The sequence below is a fragment of the Ammodytes marinus genome (genome assembly GCF_949987685.1).
Source record: "Ammodytes marinus genome assembly, contig: scaffold_168, whole genome shotgun sequence".
In the NCBI taxonomy this organism is placed as follows: Eukaryota; Metazoa; Chordata; class Actinopteri; order Uranoscopiformes; family Ammodytidae; genus Ammodytes; species Ammodytes marinus.
Window position 1 is genome coordinate 81,987 of NW_027648524.1, and position 5,619 is coordinate 87,605.

The window sequence follows — 5,619 nt, forward strand, 5'->3', positions numbered from 1 at the left end:
CCATTAGTTATCTACACGCTGTTTACATTAAAATAACGTTGTTTTTCTATCTTTCCGGTGAGAAAACAACTTGGATGAATGTTGTCGCTGCGACTGTCGGCGCTGTGTTTGTGTTTAGTCTCCATAGCAACAGTTCTCTAGTCTAGCCGCCGTGTTATTAGCATTAGCATGAATGATACACAAAACATGAAGGCTAGGTTACATTTAGGCTATTTACTTTATATTTAGGCTTTTATTATACTATCTATGCTTTTTACTAACGTTTAAACCAGTTAATAAGGCTACTTTCAATTCAATTTAATTTAATAAAACAATGTAACGATGTGTGGACAATACCATCTATCGTTTTTTTTATGAACTTTATTGAAAAGTACTCCATATATCTTATCTGCTTACATCAAAATAAAAAATGTAATACATATACATAAATAAAGACATGTAGGCTATACATATATATTAAACATTATAAATAAACAGTAGGCTACAATACTATAAAAAAAATAAAAATAAAAAACGTCATTCCTTCTCAAAAAGATTTTTATATATATTAGTTTTGTTACTTTTTACATTGTCAGTTAGTGCCAATGTACCCCTAGATCACCCACCAACCCAAACCCCCATCAACTTTACATTTTCCTTTTGTTTGTGTACTGTTGTGCTCCTATGTAATGCGCTTTGAGTGCGAGAAAAGCGCTTTATAAATGTAATATATTATAATTATTATTACGGTATTATCGTGTTTTTCCGTTAGGAGGCGCTGCAGCGTCATCACGCCACCGCAGCCGGGGAAAAACCGGAAGCGGCAGTGACGTGTTTTTGTTTTGAAAGAGGGAAATTTAAAAGTGTCCGGCGTTAAATTAACCTGCAAAATAAACACTGAAGAAAACCCGGAATAAATCCTGTTTTAAAGACGGGATAATGCCCGCAGAGTGACTCCATTCACATCTGGAGGGACCGTAAGTCTTTTAAAACAATATACTAACAAACATGGCGTCGAATTATGAATAGAAACGATTGTTATTTTCTTCTTCGGAAAACTGACTTCAATTCTACATTGTCTCTATGTCTGGATAGATTTAAACAGCTCTGGAAACACTCCAAAATGTTCAGTGTCTTTCGTTTTACTATTTATAGGCATATGTTTGAGTAGAATGAACATTTTGGTTTTATAATGTAAACTACTGACAACATTTCTACCAAATTCAAATACATTTTTTTGTCATTAAAGAGCATTTTCAATAAGTTTTGTAGAGATGAAGATTGAAGGAAAATCCAGACTGGTCTCTTAATTTTTTTTCCGGAGCTGTATATTCATGTTGTTAAATACTTCACTACATTATTTTATACTCTAGCATTAAGTTATAATGTCGCGTGACTTTAATATAATGCATTTTATTCATTAACCAACCGTCAAATGTTTTTTAATGTCGAACTTTTTCGGGAATTTAAAATATGAAAAATTAACAAAATCTTGTTCCAGTCACCGAAAGAAAAAATACACAGATACAAATATTGACAATGATACAGTTTTAATAATACATTTGATATAATATACAGCTCTGTAAAAAAAATGAAGAGACCACTCCAAATGTTCAGTGTCTCTCGTTTTACTATTTATAGTCATATGTTTGAGTAGAATGAACATTTTGGTTTTATAATATAAACTACTGACAACATTTCTACCAAATTCCAAATAATTTTCTGAGAAAAATCCATTTACTGGTCTTTAAATTTTTTCCGGAGCTGTATATTTATGTTGTTAACTACTTCACTACATTACTTCATACTCGAGCATTAAGTTCGATTATGTTTACCGTGTGTGTGTGTGTGTGTGTGTGTGTGTGTGTGTGTGTGTGTGTGTGTGTGTGTGTGTGTGTGTGTGTGTTTTAGGTTCTCTTCAAACCAACATGAAGAAGAAGGAGCGGAGGTCGAAGCTCACAGAGGAGTGTGAGTCTTTCATTTCAACAATGATCTAATGAAATGTTTATTATACCGTCACTGTCTGAATGTTTTTATGTCCTAGAATTACCGTGTGATGTTCTTGTTGTTTTAGCTTTGTCCAATGTGTAGGCCAAGGTTTTACTGTGTTTTTACTGTGTCATATTGTTGTTGTCTACTGGTTAAGCAAAATGTAGCACAATGCCCAAGACAAATTTCCTTAACAGGGCAATAAAGTTTACCCCCCCTGACATGTTGCAAGACTTTCTTTAAACTGCATTTACAGGTCACAAGGGATATCGGTTATTTACTGCTATCAAGTAAATTTTAGAAATCGGTTCATCCTAGCCTGAGAAAAGGCAGAAAGAGTGTTTTATGGTCTCACTGTCTAAACTTACATTTTACTAGTGTGACATCACACATGGTAAAATGTAAGGTTAGGATTAACAGGACAGCTGGGCCAAGGGAAGACTGAGGGAAGAAAAACCTCATTCATTATATTATAATAGTGATTTTATAATGATAGAACGCCAGTACGGTCCTTTAATATAGTAAGGTGTGTGTGTGTGTGTGTGTGTGTGTGTGTGTGTGTGTGTGTGTGTGTGTGTGTGTGTGTGTGTGTGTGTTAATACAGTAGGGTGTGTGTATAATGTTATGTCCTGTTGTTGTGTGCAGGCTGCTGTCTGTGTCTTATCAGTGACGATGACCCGGCAATCTACGGAGAGAAATTTACACTCAAAGAACACAAACTGTCCGTCCACTACTTCTGCTTGGTAAGTCTGTCTGTCTGTCTGTCTGTCTGCCTGTCTGTCTGTCTGTCTGTCTGTCTGTCTGTCTGCCTGTCTGTCTGTCTGTCTGTCCTTAAGTATAGTTTGCATCCACTTTGGGTTGGGCGGTAATACGGTAAATGCTGGATTTTTAACATATTTTTCTGTGTCTTTTGTTGCTGAATATCAACCTGTTTTTTAAAGTTTCATGTATTTTTACAGACTTTTGTAAAGTTTGTAGAAACAAAAGTGAAAACTAAAATATGACAGTTATTTTTACTTTTTACTTTTTTTCTTTTTCAATATATGTGTCACTTGTTGTGTCTAATTCCATTGATACTATATGGCATTTTTATTTATTTTGCCTTTTGTTTGTTTGTGTGTGTGTCTGTCTGTCTGTGTGTCTGTCTGTGTCTCCCTCCCTCTGTGTCTGTCTGTCTGTCTGTCTGTCTGTCTGTCTCACTCACTGTCTGTCTGTCTGCCTGCCTGCCTGCCTGTCTCTCTGCCTGTCTGTCTGCCTGTCTGTCTGTCTGTCTGTCTGTCTGTCTGTCTGTCTGTCTGTCTGTCTGTCTGTCTGCCTGCCTGCCTGCCTGCCTGCCTGCCTGCCTGTCTGTCTGTCTGCCTGCCTGTCTGTCTGTCTGCCTGTCTCCAGCTGACATCATGTGGAGTTTACCAGAGAGGAGAGGAGGATGAAGGCGTCGCCGGTTTCCTGGTCGATGACATCAAACAAGAAGTCAGACGCTCCGCTCGACTGGTCAGACATTTATACTTTTTATTTAAATTTTTTTTTTTTGGGCATTCTTATGCTTTATTGATAGTGTAGAGACAGAGTTGAAATGGGGCAGAGAGGGGAGTGACATGCAGAGAACGACCGCGGGCTGGAATCGAACCCGGGTCCGCTGCTGGCTGAGGCCCATGGGGGGGGGGACGCACTACCAACTGAGCCACTTTTTATTTTATTTTGTCCGTTTGGGCCGTTCCTGTTCCACAAAATCTCCAGAACGCTTTGAGGGATTTTCTTCAAGCTTTGCACTAATGTCCACTCTGACTCAAAGATGAACTGAGTAGATTTTGGAGGTCAAAGGTCAAAGGTTACTGTGACCTTTACATAGTGTGAGGTCTCAGTGACCTTGCACCATATTGTATCTTCTGAGGAGCTTTACCTTCTTTAAAGCATTGACTACCACCACTAGACTTTCACTGTTTAGCTATATTTCTAGTTTACTTTGTATTGACTGTGTGTGTGTGGGTGTGTCTGTCTGTCTGTCTGTCTGTCTGTCTGTCTGTCTGCCTGTCTGTCTGCCTGTGTCTCTCGCCCTCTGTCTGTCTGTCTGTCTGTCTGTCTGTCTGTCTGTCTGCCTGTCTGTCTGTCTGTCTGTCTGTCTGTCTGTCTGTCTGTCTGTCTGTCTGTCTGTCTGTCTGTCTGTCTGGCTTTCCAGAAGTGCTACTGCTGTAAGAAGAAAGGAGCGGCCGTCGGTTGTTACGTCAGAAGTTGCAGGAAAACGTTTCACTTTCCCTGTGGACGAAAACACAACTTCCTCTCCCAGTTCACCGAGCCTTTCCCGTGAGTTAACTAACGTGTGTCATTAAAACACTACCGCTTTTATCCAGAGGGGGGCGCTAGAATCAACAACAACTGAAATGCAAACTCCTCTTAGCCACTTTAAAGGAGCTATGAGGAACTTTTGAATATTTCTGAAACAGTCTAATTTTTCCTCTGATGATCATAAATTACATGTAACGGCAAACAAGAGTTAATGTTCACTTCACTGCCACACGCAAAGTTACATGGTGCACCTTTTTTTTGGGATTTTTTCTTTTTAAAGAACACATATACACACACACAACTGGAAAAGTAACACAAAAACAAAAGACAAAACAAAACAGGGCGTACTCTACTTTACTTGCCTAAGGACTTCCAATTACATTTTTCAAACTAAAGGCAAATGTTGAGCAGAAAACAAAAAGTCAGGGAGGTGTCATGTTTTATTGAATTATTCTATCATCATTAATCAAAACAAAATGATTTCAAGGTATCTGTCTCTGTGTCTGTCTATCCATCTATCTATCTATCTATCTATCTATCTATCTATCTATCTATCTATCTATCTATCTATCTATCTATCTATCTATCTATCTATCTATCTATCTATCTATCTATCTATCTATCTATCTATCTATCTATCTATCTATCTATCTATCTATCTATCTATCTATCTATCTATCTATCCATCCATCCATCCATCCAACCCTCCCTCCCTCCCTCCCTCCCTCCCTCCCTCCATCCATCCATCCATCCATCCATCCATCCATCCATCCATCCATCCATCCATCCATCCATCCATCCATCCAACCCTCCCTCCCTCCATCCATCCATCCATCCATCCATCCATCCCTCTCTCCATCCATCCATCCATCCATCCATCCATCCATCCATCCATCCATCCATCCATCCATCCATCCATCCATCCATCCCTCCATCCCTCTCTCCCTCCCTCCCTCCCTCCCTCCCTCCCTCCATCCATCCATCCATCCATCCATCCATCCATCCATCCATCCATCCATCCATCCATCCATCCATCTATCCATCTATCCATCTATCCATCTATCCATCTATCCATCTATCCATCTATCCATCTATCCATCTATCCATCCATCCATCCATCCATCCATCCATCCATCCATCCAGGTCCTACTGCCCCGACCACGCACCGTCCCAAGCCCAGTGTGTGAGCTCCGATCTGGGCATGAGAGAGGCAGACGCGCCCCTCTCTGTCTCCTGCTCCGTCTGCCTGGATCCACTGGACTCTCTGCTCTGCTACTCCGTGCTCAAGTGCCCCTCCTGCACCAACGGCTGGTTCCATAGAGACTGTGTTCAGGTACAGACACTGTTTATGGTGTGTGTGTGTGTGTG